Genomic DNA, 18,681 nt, shown 5'->3' with positions numbered 1-18,681 from the left:
TTACAAGTCTCTCGTGAGATAATGCATTTTATTGTTATTTTCTGACATTCCGTACATATTATTTTCTCTATGAATAGATGGGGGTCTAGAAGTTTATTTTATTTTATATTGGTCCCTTTTCATGAATACCAATCTTCATAAGTAATAATATGATGTCTAATTATAAATATATATATATAGACGTCTTACTTTGATGACATTCCATTGGGTAATAAGAGGTTCTGAGAATTTAAAAAAGAATTCTTTGAAAAAAAAATCCAAGAGATAAAATTTTTGGGAAAATCACCGAGGATTAAAATACTGAAGTTCAGTTTATTCAACAATGAGAGGTTTTTTTTCTCACTGTACAGATGAACTTTACTTAAATATTACAATGTATGGCATATGGCTTCAAAAGCCTAGTAATTAATTAACATTTTCAATACATTTTTTTAATAAGAGGATAGGCATCAATATCGTGTATTGAACAACCAAAAGTGCATATTATGTAATACCCATGAAATAACCAAAAAAGGAGATACCCATTTAAATTATCACTTTTTTTAAATGCAATCCCATACAAGAGATTCATTTCATTGTTTAAATGATACACCTTGATGTGATGCTTTTAGTAAGCATTTCGATTCAAATAGAGTTTATTTTTTATTGGATGGCGCATATATATTTTTTCAATACTTTTAATTATAAACCATTGCCAAAAAACAAAACAATATTTGATAGTTTTTATGTCTATTTTGCACAATAAATATAATATTTATTACACAGAACAGCTGATTTATATACTTCCTTTGTATTTTTCTTTCTATCCAGCTAAAATCACAATCTTTTTCTTGGTGCCTCAAGGATATTTCGCCTTAAAGCCTTTTTACCTCAAGGATAGTTTATCTTAATTTGTAAATAAATGAAGTTTATACGTTATTATTGTTTATTTTTGGTTGAAATTGAGGTTCCCCTAGAAAATTTATATTTATAAAGACGTATAAAACCAGGGCTGTATGTAGGAACATGTTTTTTGGTGGGGGCTTGGTTTTAAAAAAAAGTTAAAAATTTTTACTCTAAATCATTTATTTAATCTAATTGATACTAGTGTAGCTCTCATTGGATGCGCTTTCTTGTGTTGCTCTCAATTGGATTTAGTGAACGTCGGGATTATTACAGATTTTTAAATCACCATAGTTGTTGGCTTCCAGACTGCAAGAGCAAAAATGCTTGCTCAGGGCACAAGCGTCACATTTTATCGTAACAGAGATGCAGAACAGAGGAATTTCTTTGATTCCAACAATCACTTTTTATACTGCAGTGACATTGAAGGGCTTCTTGAGACTATAGATTACCTGCATATCATTCAAGTGAGTGGAGACTCTTTATTGATAGCTCAAAAACAAGTTTAAAGTCTGTTTTACTTTACAATGGTAACATATATGGATGTCTCCAGTTTCCATGAAGGAGGACTATGGAAACATCAAAATAGTACTTGCCTGATTGAAATACCACGATCACCAATCCTAGATCTTTGTGGATTTAAAAATGGTGAACTTCCTTTTGGGTCAACAAGGACGTTACACAAAATAACCTTGTTTCCTTCTTCCACTGAGACAATCGAGCTGACAAAGATCACTGGGTTAGAATGGAATAAAATAAAACCTTTTAATCAATTTATATTTCACAAACCTCATGTGATGACACATTAAAATCCGCAGCCAATATGCAAATAAAACCACTAAAAACAAATAGAAGGTATTATTTTTCTCTCCTAAATTAAGGATTTTTGGTATGTTCTGTAGTTTTTTTTCATCACCCCGTTGTTCAAAAACTTAATGTGATAGGCAAATAATAAAGACAGATTTGGAATCAGCAGCCAAAATGCAGTTAGATTCACTTTAAAATCCCATGCAAGAAAAATTGTGTTAATAAAGCTGTTAACAAATACCAACAATTATTGATTAATAATTCCATAGTTGTAAAGAATCGGCTAACTACCAAATGATTTTGAGTCTTTATTTTTTCTATTTACTAAAAGATTATTTAATAAATAACTCTGATGTACATTTTTGTAATTTGCATTTAAGAATCAAATATCCTGATCCTTCCTACCCTCAAGTCATTGTTAAAGTTTCACCTCAAGTTGGGGCCTGTCATCTTTGTTCAAGAGTAGAAAAGAAATTGCTTTATGTCCCTTTTAATAGTCTAGTAACCCTTTTTAAACTCTGTCTACGGCCAGGGGCGTCCACAGGGGTAGGCTGGAGGGCTGTAGCTCCCCAACCAAATTGACAATTTTTGGCTTTAATTTTTAAAAAAATTTAAAAATTTAATTTTCTGTAAATAGCTATGGATTTTTGAAATTTTTCTCCAAAAATTTGTATTTTTTGTAAACAGTTGTGGGTTTTTGAAATATTTGTGTACAGCTGTGGATTTTGAAATTTTTGAGAATGGCTTTAGATTTTTGAGTTTTTTTTTTAAAAATATAACTTTTGAAGTTTAATTTTTGAAATTATTTTCAAAAGAATTCCAAAAACTACCCCCCCCCTAAAATATAATCCTGTGGACACTTCCGATGGCTTTCGGTTTTTTTTTTCTAAATTCATGAAATTTCCTACTGTTGGTCGGGGGTTGAATTAAACACCATTTTTAAATAATAATTAAATTTTAGTAGGAAATAATTGGATAACTACCATCTGAGTTTGGACCAAAAATCGGGCTAGAAAAAATTATTTATACCGAACTGAAAAAATCGCAAGACTAGTATCAATAATGCCTTTAGTATTTTGAAAGGGGTTCTCTTTTCTTTTCGTATGAAGGTTATAAAGTGCCTTGACAAAGTCATGTTTAAAAGTTATAAATGTGCATTGAATACAAAGATTTTTCATTTTACAAAAATCAAGATTGGGATCAGAGATATTAAAATAAGAAATGTTAAAGGCAAAGAGCATTATTGTCAAGATGCATAAAAAAACCTTTATTAAAAAACATCACAACAAAGATCCTGAGGGAGTATGTACAATATTATACATAATATTATGAAATTTTTCTACACGAAACGGATTTATATGTACCCCTAATTAGCACCTAAATATATGTCATCCTAGGTATGACCTTTTGAAATGAATGTGAAGGATTTGATGTGAATTGAGTTGGATTTTTGCATCATTCATGATTTTATACTACGTTAGCTCAAACCTATACACCAAGGGCGAAACAAAGACCACGTGATCAATTTTTGTAACAGAGTTGTATAAAATATGACCTTAAGCGTGCCATATTCATCAATATTATTTAATTCTTGAAGAGAATCGTATAAACTAACGAGATTGTGTGCCCATGAAAGACAGAGTTGTTGGAGAGGTATAAGCAGTGATATAAATCAGTTGAAATTTTTAGCTAGCCTGTTATTTTAGAATTGGTAATCTGAAGAATGAATTTTCTTTTCCTAAGCAGTTGATTACTTAATTCCTGAGTAGTGAACATCCTTTCCTAAATAGGTAGAATTATATTCAAAACCTGATTGAACACTCGTATGTGCTTATAAAAGACAGAACTTAATCCTGCGGATTTGTTGTGGAGATATAATTGTAAATCCTTGTTGGGCTGAGAGTAGAATTGGGGATCAACATCGGAGTAATTCTATCAAATTCTATCTATCCTTTTTTTTTTCTCCTTCCTCCCTTGTTACAGCTGATTGTAGCTGATCTAATGAAACGTCATGAACATTATTCTTTCTATCCTCCAATACATTCTTCAAATTGTTAGGGTACCATTTTGATTTTCGGTTTATTTTCTTTAATATGTCCATTCTCCACTGGATTTTCATCACTGGTTATAAGAGTAAGTCCTTGTTAAACTTAGAGTAGAATAAAGAATCAAACACAAATGAATTCCTCCCTATGTCCTTGCTAGAATCGGAGGGGGGATTTGTGTTATTTCCTTCCTCTCATTGGCACTAATCTTTTTAAACGTTATGTCAGCTAAACCACACTTCTCTCAAACATTATCCAAATTATTAGGGTTACCATTTCATTTTTTAGTTTCTTTAATTTACATACCGCCAATTCATAAAAAATTGCATGCGTATTTTGTTCAAACTTCAGTATGAATGATACAACATTATAAATTCACTTAATATTATTTGTGACAAATATCTAAACCTTTTCATTCCGAGGGAGTAACTTCTTTGGTCTTTAACAATCCTCCTCCACCCCGGGGCAATCCGAGGGTAGAAGGTATTCAACAGATCAGTAAATTTTTTCCCTCGGTCCAATATTGATATATAATCACATATTAAATATTTTGATATTATAAAATTTTAGTTATTTTTTAAAAATAGATTTAGATAGTGAAGTAAGGTTTTAATCAATAAGCATTCTTCTATATAAGAAATAATTTATGTATTTGTTTATACGAAAAAGAGATAATATCTTTCAAAATGATAAAATACATCCCAGTTGACAAAAACCCAGTGGTATGGTGGAGGTATAATTTAAATATATTTCCCAATGTTTCCAAGTTAGCTGCACGATAACTCGCAAATTCAGAGTCATTTGTATTAATATACTGTTAGTTGGTCTTGTTGATATCAATTTTTGTCTTGAGAGAAGTTAGTATATTTAAAAATAATAAATTTTTACAGAAAATAAATTATTAGAGTATAAAATATCGAAAAAACTTGGAAAACTACACTAATTGTTTAAAAAAAACCATTTTACTATTTTACCCTATCGAACCGCATGCCGTGAACGGTGACCCACGGTTCGTACCAAACCGTGGTTTAAGTGTACCATCCTATCCCTACTAGATATGAAAATGGATTTGTTTTTATTTATTCTCCTCGTAGCTACTAAATAACTGAAAACGTCATGACAACTAAGCTGGTCTCCTTCAAAACATTCTTCAAATTGTCAGGGTTACCATTTTAATATTCTTCTTTCTAACATAAGGAAAATGCATGCCGCATAAGAAATTTGATGGGAGTAGAGTTGGACTTTTAAAAAATCATTCATGATGTTAATGAACGAGTCTCTATAATTTACCTATGCATATATTGTAACAATATGTTTTGGCCATTTTCTTTACAAAATCCTCATTTTTATTTTAGGAGAGGTAAACCTGTATAAATGTACCTATATAACAAAATATATGGCTTACGGAAATATGCAAGGCTAATAGACCTCATACAAACATTGAAAGTTGAAATAACACACACACACTTCAGATCAATGACCTTCGACACAAAAAATTTCCTTATATTTAAAGTGACTATTGGAATCTGCTAAATGTCAAAAAAATAAAAAAATCTCCTTTCCATCACATAATATTATTCTCTACCTTGATTTGGGAATGAAGAACATTATAAATTTTGCAGAGGGTTAGTATAATTTATAATCGAAAAAGAAGAATGAAAAGTGATCATAAATGGAAAGGATTCGTTCTTCTCGTCGTCTTCGTCATCCGCTTCAAAGAAAACCATCTGTTCCCCCTTTCCTTTGTTTTCACCCATCACCATATAATATCCTTGAAGTGGAGGCTCTTTATCTATGTACTATCTATTATCATACCTATGTACGTACGTCTCTATCGACGTACATAGAATTATATAAAAATAATAAAATCAAGATTTCTAAAACAAAGTCAATTCCCTGACAAGTTTTCATATATTTTATGTCTTTAATTTTAAATTATTTATCTTCCTTATTATAGGACCATACATACATATATTATATAAAATGAACTGAAAGAAAAAATTTATTTCGCATAACATTTTGCAAATGAAAGAAGGGGCCCCTTTCCTTAGAGTAAAGGTAATTGACCTTCAGTCACTATATATATGTATATAATAAAAGAAAATACAGCATTTCGTATTTTGAGTTTTTTAATGCCCAAAGTTAGTCCAATCTTTTACTTCTATGCCTTTGTAGATATATTTGTAAAGATATAAATGAAATGAAATCCACTAACATAAACTGTAACAATTTGAAGAATGTTTGAGAGAAGATAAACATAGACCTCCTGATGTTTCATTAAATTAGCTCCAAGCAGCTATGAGCAAATAAAACAATAACCCCACTCTGTATCTAGCAATGTTATAGGCTGGAATTAGAACGATGTGGATCCTCAATTCTACTCCGAGTCCTACAAGGACTCGGACATATAACTCCTCAACAAATCATCAGTGCTAATTTCCGTCATTCATGTACTTGTGATCAGTGCTGTGTCAGTTCCTTTTTATTCGGTCCAGTCCAGTCTTAGAAATGGTCTTACTAATCATTGGGATCGGTCCTTCAGACTATCAGTACTAGAACTGATAAAAAAAATGAATAAATATAGTTGAGTGACGTAATCAAGGACGAACTTTATAAGTTTTAGGACGTATTTGCTCAACTGAACTGGACCGAGACTGAGCTGGGCAAAGATTACTGTCTTCTGTCGTAAATGAGGACTGACACAACACTTCTTATGATTACTTTATACTTATAGATAATCTGTTTTCTCTTAAAGACTATAGAGATAATGATAACTGCTTTGGAAAATAAAAAATCTATAGTCCTGAGTCACCTACAAAAAAAAACTTATCCATTATAATATTATTTTCATCTATGATCGGAACTCGCATTGTATGAAGCTCAACTGTTGGTGAAGGGAGGAAGAGAGACTCACAAAATATCTCCTGTTCTGAAGGTTGATTGGTTTAATTCGAATTAGCTCTTGTTAAAATGCTCTAAACAATCATTAAAGAATAATACTTCCATAGTTGGGAGAATTTACTAACTTGCAATACGAGAATACCCAGAGTACTTGTTGTCAGCTATCGATTCCCTCCCCTCGCTTGATACGTCATGGCTATTTCATAATGTATTCTTTTTGATAAAATAACAAAATAATAAGCTTTAAAGCTATACTTTTGCTCCGTTTCCAAAAGGACATGAATACAATTTCTTGTTACCTCTAGTCGTTTATATATTAGATGGTGTACAAGTTGCAAATTGTATCAGAAAATTGTACAAGTTTCTATTTCTTTGTCTTCAAATGCATTTTTTAAATACAACATAGTATCAATGTATAGCTGGTAATTAGAATGAACAATCATTCCGATTTGATCTATTCAAAGTACATGGTCATTATGTATTTAGGAGTAATATAACTGTGTGCAATTGAACTTTATAATGTACCACATAATACTTATATTCTTGTAATTTGTAATAAAATAGCCAAAAATGGAAAATTGGGTATTTTACAAAAAATGTCCGTTAGAACTGGCAATGTGGGAAATGCCCATTATAGTGGGCATTGTGCAAAATGCCTTGGCAATCTATAAAATTTCCAATAGAGTGGTCATTTTACGTTCATTTACATTGTCAAGTAATGTGTAATTGTGGGTAATTTGATTTTTAAACAAGTCATTACAAGCAATTTTATCATGAAAGGTTTGATTATGATACAATTTAATTTAAAAGAATTTGATAATTATGTACACTTTCATTGAAATTTATACGGACAATCAAATTATTGTATGATGAAAAATTGTCAACAGATACCTCATTTTATTTTTCAAAATATATCTCGGCCAACAGGTTTTGTTGGTGGAGAGCTGGTTCCAAAGGGGGATCAAGACCTATTTTTGTTTTTGTCTATTTTGAAGAATCTAATAAAATCTATATGAAGTATACAACGGTGTCAACGATTCTAATATAAATTTTTATTAGATCATTACTTGTTACTGTAGTCATGCTGATATGCCCACATTTTATCACGTTCATTCAAATTGTTCATTTGTTTGGCATACATTTTACACATACCTTTACAGAGCCCTATAAGTATAATACCAAAAATAGTTGAGGCCTTTGAGTTGTGTAAAATAACGAGGTTCCTTGACAAGCGGTTCACTTGCATAACTCGTGGGGCGTGGTGTATTATGGTATATTAGAAGGGGTACTTGACACTCAGGATAGCTGCGGCGATAGGTTTGAATCTCCTTACGGGACATCTGTTGGCCGAGGTATATTATGCAAAATGAAGTGGGGTCTCTTGAGGAAATTTTTTACCATAGAATAGTTTGATTGTCAGAATAAAATATATAAATTTCAATGAAGGTGCACACAATTATCAAACTAATTGTAATGAAATTGTATAATAATCAAATCCTCAATGATCAAATTGATAGCAATGAATTGTTTAATAATCAAATTACCCACAATCATTTTAACTGACAATATATATAAACGTAAAATGACCACTCAATTGGAAATTTTATAGATTTCCCGGGTATTTTGCACATTGCCAGCTCTATCGGGTATTCTGCAAAATGCCCAATTTACCATATTGCCCGTAATATATATATATATATATATTAGGTATCCTTTGAATAAATTTTGGCTGTCATACAAAAATAAAGGGTTCATCTTCTATAGTGATACATTTATTATAAAATTTAATAAATCGGAAATTTTTCGTCGATTGTCTTTGTAACTCAAGATTTCTTATGTAAAGTTTTGTTTCAATTAAAAACAAAACAAATGAGAACGATTAAAATAGAGCAAGAAAGGATTGAAATTTTTAAGCTGCTCTCATACGGCATCTCCCCATGGTCATATCCAAGGAGCTCGGGTGCATCTGTACCACTGTTTATCGTACCAAGGACTTATTCAACGACATCATGGTTCTGGGCATTGTGACCAGCACAGGCGAAGTTTACCCTCCCATTTTTAGGGAGAGGAAGGAACGGCTCAATGAATAGGTATGCTTACATCGAACTTCTGCATAAGAAAGTACTACCCTGTGCCAGAGAAATGTTCGGAGACAACTTTAACTTTACTTTCACTCAAGATGGAGCTCTGTATAATCGTCCCGCTAAGAGCCCAGCCTTCCTGAGAGACAACTTTCGGAACTTGTGAGACCTCAACTAATAGCCACCCTCCTCTGCAGACTCGAACCTCTTGGACTACTATGATAATAATTTTGTGAAATATATGTATTTAAAACGTCATTCATTTTAAAAATTGTGGGGAAATAATATGACAAAAAGATAGTCTTGGAATATTTAAGAGATAAAAAAGCAGTTGGTATGATTGACTTATTTGTCTAACTACCAGATTATTCCCGATCTTTTTTTTTTTTAGTTTATTTTTGGGGAAAAGCTTTTAAAATACATTAAGGGTAACAACAGGTGTCGAGACTTGTTTTCAAATCATGAACCAATTTGTTCGTTCTCACACTATGGATATAATTTTTTCGGATCTCACTCTGTGGAGTGATTTTCTACCCTTCCCATTTATATGAGTTGTACAGATAAGAAACATTATTAACTTCATATGAAGTCATTATAGCGATGTTCATACTTTGAAAACCCACATGACATTCGTCTATAAAATCGGTCTACACATAATTTTACTTTGGGGCGAAACTAGATCAATTTTTGTCTATGTGAGCGGTCCAGACTGATCTTCTTAAAAGGATCAAATTAATTCAGTCCAACAAAAATTACTCAGACAGGTTTAGGATTTCAAGATCAAAAATCAAGAATGTGACAAAGAACTTCCAAAGAAAAAAATAAATAGAAATACAACCTTCCAAGGATACATTCTTCCATGATGATCCCAATTATGTTGTTTGTCGGGGTCGACCCTTGTGAACTAAAGATTGACTTGATTACAAAGATTACTGAAAGACATTTTCCCATGTTTGCAATTTTATTAAAACAATTTTAATTACTAGTGAGGTTGTTTATTTCAATGCTATTATGTTTAATATCGTTTCAGCCTTTTACAAAAAAAAAAATGCATTTGTTTACTACTCGTTTATTGACAATTTTCTATTTAATATATAAAAATTTATGACTTGAAAAACAGTTAAATTTCTCTTTGATTCCTTAAGAGAAAATTCATGATAATTTCATTGTCAAAGTAATTATTTCAAAAATATGTATTAGAACATAACAAATATCTCATTCATATATATTTAATGAAAGATTTTAAAAGTAATTTGAGCAAAAAAAAAAACGTCACGCACAAAATGATTTCAAATTTATGTTGTTAGCTTATACCCATAGTTTTGGATATAGTCGTTTACAGGGTGAGGATTTTAAATCCTGCACAAGTTGAGACCTCAATGTCTTGGCAAAATGTACTCATCAGATTTAACCGACAAAACTATATAAGGAAAACTATAAAATTCTGAGATGTTCTCCAAATACGAACGCTGTGTGCCGATCATTGTGTTCCTCCGTGTTAGACTCACGCCCAGGGAGATTATTAAGTTTATGAAGCTACCAATATAAACTGTTTACGATGTTGCCAAGGCTTTCAAGGAGTCTGATGGGTCAGAAACCCCTGCAAGGAAGACTCGTGATCGTTTTGAGAGCAAAAAAAAAACCAAGTCCAGGCTGCTTAAATGCCCTGCATGATCGGCCCTCCCAGTTTACAGGATCTGAACCCCTTAAACTATCTGTAGAGCGTCATGGAGAGAGAATCCAATAAATATGTACACGACACTGTTGACTCCTTGTGGGGTTCCATACTCGAGGCAGTAGCCAACATGGACAAGGAGCTCCTTATCAAGGCCTGTGCCAAGTTCATGACCAGGTTGGAGGCTGGTGTTGAAGCTGGAGGGGTTTGGTTTGAGCAATTTGCTTCACTATGTACCCCTATATGAAAGAGCAAAATATATTTGAATTGTTGGATTAATTTTGGTATATAAATTGTAATATACATTATCACTACAGTAAAATATTTATGATAGAGTCAAAAAGTTATTACCCAAGTGTTCAATCAAAGTTCGTTAGATTCAATTTGTATACATAAATAATTTTCTTATATAAGCCTTAATTTATTCAATTATAAGTTCATTTATATACAGCAAGCTAGATAACTAATATTGTTACAAATGTGAATAGTTTTCTATTCAAATGTTTTATTTTTATATGCTCCGAATTCGAAAAATATATACTTTAGCTAATTCAATTTTAACGTTCAAAATGTTAGATTATAATATTTAAATTGCACAAAAACTACATTAAAGGACAATTATTTCCTTTGAGTAGGTATCTAATTTACAAAAACATTTTTGTATGTATTTTTACGTTTTCAAATTCACCATAAAGCAAATAAAAAGTTGAATCCTATTGAAACTAATTCATGGATATTTATACATGCATTGAAGTATTAGACAACCTGCAACTTTTTATAAATGAATAGCAATTATCCATCCTGGCAATATTCTCTATGATCATTTTCCATACACGATTATTATCATCTAATCCGATTTATTAAACATAATAAAATACTGATTAGACATTTTTCGATCTCTTACATTCAAATGATATCTTCTTGGGTATAATCAGTGGAAGGGCATAATTCTGGTTGGAAAAATTTGATAAATTTATCTACTCAAAAAGAGAAATAAACAAAAATTCTTTTATTTTTAAAAAAGATCAAAATCCTTCCCGTTAAAAAAAATATAATACTGAAAAATGTCAAGGGATCGTAAATTTTATAAATCTATGGAAGGTATATGAACGGCAGAAGCGGGGGCAAAGTCTGCAAATACAAGTCGAGTCTCAAGTCTTTGCATACAAGACCAACTAAGCAAAATATTCTCATCAAGTCCTAATCAAAAAAAAATTGAGCTCATTTCAAGTCCATAGTTATTTATTCGGTCCAGTTCATTTCGGTCTTAGGACCGGAGGGGAGTCTGCAAGATTTATTTTAAGGCTTGGTTTTTTTGATTTTTTGAAGAAAAAAAACTGCTTGATAATTTGATCAATGACCTTTTCTTAAAAGAAATAAATCTTTAAAAAGAATTTATCTTTCTTAATTCAAATTTTTTCCCCCTTTTTCATAAAACATTTTTCTTTGAAAACGGTCATTTTTCAAAAATTCCTTCATTTGGGGGAGGGGGGGGCTAGAGGAGCTTTTGCGTACGCCCTTGGGTCCTATAAGTCTTTGAGACCGATCCTTAAGACTTTTGTTTATAATGAATATCAGTAAGTAACGTATCCTTCTTAATTCATTAAAAAAATTCCTTTAGCATTTAACATTTTTCTTTCAAAACGGTTATTTTTTAAAAATTCCTTCATTTGGGGGGGGTTGGAGGGGCTGGTGAGGACGTTCTTGGATGCTATCCGTCTTTGAGACATGTCCTTAAGAATGTCGGTCATTAGGAATGTTAGTACTAGAAATGATTAAACAAAGAAGAAATAAAGTTGAGTGACGTCATCAAGAATATGTTTTAAGGACTCATATGCAGGACTGAACTGGACCGAGACTGAACTAGAAGGGACTGCATTCTTCAGTCCCGAATAAGAAGGGAAACATCACTAGCTTTAAAGATTTTCTTGAGCTCAGTACAACAGTGTTTTCGAGCTCAAGGCGAGTAGTGAGTCTTAGTTATCGAATCCAAATCAAAACGTGAGTAGTTAATTGTCAAAACAAGTCAACTAAAAATTGCTTAAACATGGACTCATGTCCTAATCTCTACCTCTGAAGTGTACCAATATTTACACATGCCCCCTCTCCTTCAAAAATTTAACGAGTCTTCCAATGGGTATATCTAATTATGTTAATATCCATGCCTCATGTATATATTAACAAGTAAGATTTGTAAAAAAATATAAGATAAAATATTTATATAATAGAATCTCATTAAATATAACGTTTATTTGCCATTTTTGACGATAAAAAATGGTTCAAGAACAGGGATATAAAATGATTTTTTTAGAAGCATTTATTGTATTTTGAATTATATTATACATTATAATTTATTGCAAAAACAAGTCGAGCAAGTTTGAATACATTCAGAAGAGGAGTAAACCAAAAATTTCTTCGACCTTCAATCTACAGAATAAACCTTTTTATGAATCCTTCCAAATTATGATGATTTCGGAAGAGGGACACGAACTTTTTACCATAACATTAATGTTTATAATTACTTTATACTATTTATATTCTTAAATATGTTAATGACCTCATTAATTAAATAAATGCATAAATGAACATTCCTTTGTCAACTCTCATTCAAAATAACTTAGTATTTCATAATAATATGGTTATATCATTTTTGGTCTTCTTTTTCTTTTTTTTTTGCAAATATAATGAAAGGGTGACCATATTTTGATATCCGAAAAGAGGACACCACTTGGTTTAAGGGTAGGGCTTTAATTTCGGACTTATTTTTAAATGGATAATTGATACACGACATTACTTCACAAACAAAACAATTTAAACAGTTTTGTAGTCAAGTTTTCTGCTTCCTTCAATATCAATGTTCTGAACGCTGATTATTTTGAATTTGAATAGGCTCTTGTTCAGTTGTGAAAAATTATTCTATAGCTGGGAATTATTAGCTAACTGTGTCTTTTTGGATGATAGGGTGGGTTATACAATAAAATAACGTCTAGTTAAGAAAAGAGTCTTTTGATTTTTCTTTTTTTTTTCATTTTTTGTACAAGATATTATGTATATTTATTTTTTTAGGTTCACAAACCTTTTTTCCGAAGAGAAACAGACAAAAATGCCCAAAATGAGTTATACAAGGGTCGTTTGAAAAGTCCCAGAGACGGCACTACAGGCGCGTATTAAGGTTATGTTTAGTTAGTAGCATCTTTTGGAAGAATACACACCAACTTTCACCCAGACCATTCTATTTATTTCTGTTTGGCATTCGTTTGAGTCGAGGAATCGGCCGGAAAGATTATGGCAACTGTCTCTTGGATTCGTAAAGAATAATTATCATCGAGTCTCTAGAAAAGGGTAAAACTATTACAAGTGCACGTCAGGAGTTGTGGCCACAAAATTAATGGAAATATGGTTCCAATTCGAGATGCCCACAGCACTAGCAATCTTATGTACTTTCATTCTTCTGCCATCCGCCACCATATCATGGATTTTATCAATGATTTCCGGAGTAGCCCCCAGAACGTTAAGCGTCACTTTTCCCCCTTATGACAACTCTGAAAAGTTTGAGATCACTTATAAACTGTTTTAATTGAAGGTGTAGCGTCCCCATAATATCTATCAAGCTTCTTTTAATCTCCTCAGACGTTTTGTCTTTAATAAATTAATGTTTAATCAACACACAAAATTCTTTTTCGCCCATTTTTTGAATATCCCTTCACTTCCTCTATTCAAACAAATGCCAAACAGAAAAAAAATAGATCGATCCGGCTGAAAGTTGGTGTGTGTTCTTCCAAGAGATGCTACTTACTAAACATAACCTAGATACGTGCCAGTAGTGGCATCTATCGTACTTTTCAAACGACCTTCGTAGTTTGTAAATTCTTCCCCACTTTGGAATTTTTATTCATTAATTGTTGGGAATTGTTCAATTCTTAAAAGGGCCAATATTAAACCAACCAATCCACGTTCAGAACACTGATCAAAGGACAAGAATGATAAATATCAAAGCTCACTACAAAATCCAAAGTATATTTTTATGTTAGCGAACTAAAGCTCTCAACAATTCCCGACATTTACTATTTCTATATTTGAGAAGAATTGGATAACTACCAAATTGATTGTGAGGTTTTTAAAGTTTCTTTTCGGAAGAAAGGTTGCGTGATACAATAAAGATAACGATGTGAAAAGAAGCTATCTTTAATTCAACCAATCAACGTTCAGAACAATGATTAGGATCAAAGAAACAGAAGCATTAGCGGCTGACAGAAAAATACACGATATACTTTCGTTTTATGGAAGTAACGTAATTTTTTAATGCGACAATTCGTTAACTTTAGTGTATATTGCAACATTTCTCCCAAATATAAACAGGAAAAAAAGAACTAAAATCCGTTGGGACTTGGAATTATCATTTTATACAGGGTGCGGCAATATAAATTCCTTTTTTATCATACACGTCAATCAAGCAATAGAAAAGGTTGGCTTTGTAGGCATAATTTCATTCTAGAGGCTAAATTATAAAGATTTTTTTTTGAAAATATAGACTTTTGAAATCATGCGTTTGAGTAGTAAAGAACGTGCGTTTGTCCTTGAAAATAAATATTGGCAAAAATTATTTAACAGAATATATATATTTTTTTTAATGTTCCTTTAATTGGATAGATGGAGTTGCACTGATTAAGCATAATTAAACATTATGGTATTACATTCACTCTATCAAACCAAGAAATCTTCTTTGGAGTCCATATACGTAAAGTATATTTCTTTCTCTAGGAATGACCGGGGCGCGACCCTACGAACATTAAGATCAAGAGAATAATTTATCCCGAGCTCCTTGTCCATGAGCAACTTCGGTCCACAGAATGTTGTATTGAATTTGACTATTTACAATTTAGTTCCTGAGTTTTTATTGGTGCGATTTATAAAAATAAGTGAATTGCTTAAATTTATAATATACAAAAAAAACTATTTTTTTACTCATTTTCATAATTTGAAATTTGCAAAATTCTTTGAACTCAAATTATACCACAGATAATAGTGCTAGAGAGCTAAAATTTTAGTCATTAAATCTTTTGTCAAACAAGAATGTTTAATTGGTGCGGTTTTTCCAAATCTGGATATTAGATTTGGATTTATTTAAGACCTTTGCAAAATTGCAATAACTAAGACCCTTGTAAGATGGAAATCCCACTTTTGACTCCAGCAATGAAAGAACCCCATCCCTTCTGTTGCAAGACTTTTTTGAATTAGTCTTTTGAATTTTTAAACACTTTTGCCCCCCCCCCCCTAGAGCCCTGATACCAACACCCTTGAGTACATCTCTAGGAGGCATGTCGAGGGGAAGGCCTGCAGTGCTCGTCATCCAAGCATCGAGGTCCTCAAAGCTACTGTCACCCTAGACTGGGACGACATAACAGGGGACTAGATCCGCAACGGATGGTAGTCTTTCCGCCACCGCATTGCGGCTAGGAGCGGTTACATTAATGATTAAAAGAGCTAAGACACGAATCTTTTTATAGATTTAATTTTCTTGAAATTATATTTTTAATTAATAAATTATATCTTGCTGAATTCTAAAATTCAAAGTTGTTAGATTTGAATGGACCACTCGGTAATTCGAATTCAAACAATCAACGTTGAGGACATTGATATTGGACGGATCCACATTTTCTCAGATCTCGATCGGTTCGGATCTTTAGACATAAATAACCTGCTAAATTTAGGGTACCCAAACTTTCAGATCCAGATCCGAAACCCAAATTAGACTGATACTTGTCTCTGTATTTTATCCGAAGGTTACATTTTTACTGATTATGGATGCCGAGACAATAAACAAGCCAATTTAATTACTAATACAATATAATTATTAGTTATTAATAAAATTATTGCTATAATAATATTGTATCTCCCAACCTCTCATCCGAAAAGAAACCGATAAATGCCCAAAATCAGTTAGTAGTTGAGTAATTCTTCCCAACTATGGAGTTATCATTCATTGACTGTTGGGAATTGTTCACAGCTTAACAAGAACTAATTATAAGTCAACCAATCCATGTTCTGAACGTTGATTCGATGAATTATAATAAACTCCTTTTAAATTGCAAATAATTGGCTGTCTACCACCTGATTTTTAAACATTTTTTCTGTTTATTTTCGGAGGGAAAGTTGTGTGAGATAAGGTCGTCTAGAAAAACCACAGGACGCAATTGTTTATGTAGACGATGTTCATATGTATAATATCATTATTGTTTATTTTTTTGTTTAAATGGATGTTTCCTTTGAATTTTATTATCGAAATGTGTATTAATATAAAATACATTAAATGGTAGTTTTCTATTTGAAAAATCATGGATCTATGTCCCAAAGCATAATAAGGGAAAACATTATTTCAACATTTTTACAACACATAAAGAAATTATATAATTCGTTTTACACGCTGTTACCTCACTAACACAAAAATACCCAATGTAATTTGTTGTCAGCTATCGATTCCCTCCTCTCGCTTGATACGTCATGGCTATTTCATAATGTATTCTTTTTGATAAATAAACAAAGTAATAAATTATTCTATACTTATTCTCCGTTTCCAAATGCACATGAATAAAATTTCTTGTTGAATCCCTCGTCGTTTATATACTTTATAATGCCATTTTATTATTTATATGAATAAATTTTGGCTATTATATAGAAATATAAATTTATAGTTACACTTTTAATCAAATATTACTAAGCAATGAAAATATGTAGAGAAATTCATAAATGAACTTAAAAGTTATCTCACTTTAAAAAACACAACAATCCATATGTTGCTTGTCTTTAAGTAACTTTCTAAGGCATATGCATATATTTATTAAGAATCTTATGTATATTTACACGTTTTGTCTGTTTTAAAAAGAGATTTAACTGTAATTAGCTTTCACTAGGAACAGTGTTTCAAAAAATGTGCAAACGAGGTTAATTTCCCCTTTACTGACAAGATGTTGTACTCAAATCCTAGAAAATTTAGAATTAGCAATCAAAAAAGATTTTTTCAAACCCCCATTTTTAAAGCAACTAATTAGATATGTTGTACACAAATTGAGATTTTGTACAGGTTGTACAATTTGTTTGCCTTACAGGCTCATCCGTCTAAAATACAACAGTTTTTGAAAATTACAAGAATTGCTATATATCATAAAATATCTTCAAATTTGGAAAATTTAATTTTTAAATACAATCAATGGAGATCACATTTACATTCTCGATCAATATAACCGACTTTTACATTAATAAACAGTTCCAGCCAAGTACGTAACTTTGCACAGCCCGACTCTAGGTTGGCTCAAGCATTGATGACGGCATCCTTCAGTTAGTTCTTTGTTGTGTATCGGACTACCGAAAGCTTTTCTTGAGGTGCCCAAAATTGTTAAAAGGCGTGCCTTTGTCCTATTTTTATATTTCGATGTTTAACCCTAAAGAACGTATTGTCTAAAGAAACTGTAAGCAAAAATTATGCAAAGTCAATTGATAAATAAGAGCTGCATAACCAAAAACATAGAGCAACGCAGAGTTGCAATTCTGAAGCTATCCATGCCTAGAAAATCCCCATCAGAGATATCTAAAGTACTGGAATGTAAACATTCTACTGTGTACCGGGTGACGACGATAAGTAGACCAAGAGCTTCTACAAGGTCCAAATCAAAGACAAAGAGGCCAAAAGAATTAATTGATGCAGTTTAAGGCACCATTGAATGCACAAGAGAGGAAGTGACCGTCAATGGCGTTGCTTGTGAATTTGACAGCAGACAGACCCACCTGGTGGAGCAAAACGTAAACATTAATGCCTACAAGAAAATTCTTCGTCAGGGATTGAAGCCTTTGGATCGAGTAAAGCATATGACACGGTGCAAAATCATACTCAACATGCTTGAAAAGCAAGACTCTTGGTATCCACACTACTGTTCTCTCCTTAACTTGAGTATTTTTGGTGTACCTATAAGGGAAGCTTTCGGGAGTCCGATACAAAACAAAGGACCACCTGAAGGACGCCAACATCACTGCTTGAGCCGACCTAGAACCCATCTTTGTTAAGAACTCCTTTGCAGTTATACGCCAGACTGGACTGGTGATTAAGGCAAAAGTCGGTTATATTCATTAAGAATGGGTGTCCCATGGTTGTATTTAAGAATTAATTTTTCTAAATTGGAAATTTTTTGAAATATAACAATTTTTCAAATTTTCAATAAGTGAATCAATTGATTGTTATTATTATTTGAATCTCTATTTCAATCTATAAACATTGATCCATTAGTTTATAAAGAAT

This window comes from Lepeophtheirus salmonis, chromosome 3 (assembly GCF_016086655.4).
Source record: "Lepeophtheirus salmonis chromosome 3, UVic_Lsal_1.4, whole genome shotgun sequence".
In the NCBI taxonomy this organism is placed as follows: domain Eukaryota; kingdom Metazoa; phylum Arthropoda; class Copepoda; order Siphonostomatoida; family Caligidae; genus Lepeophtheirus; species Lepeophtheirus salmonis.
Note: the sequence above shows the minus strand (reverse complement) of the source record.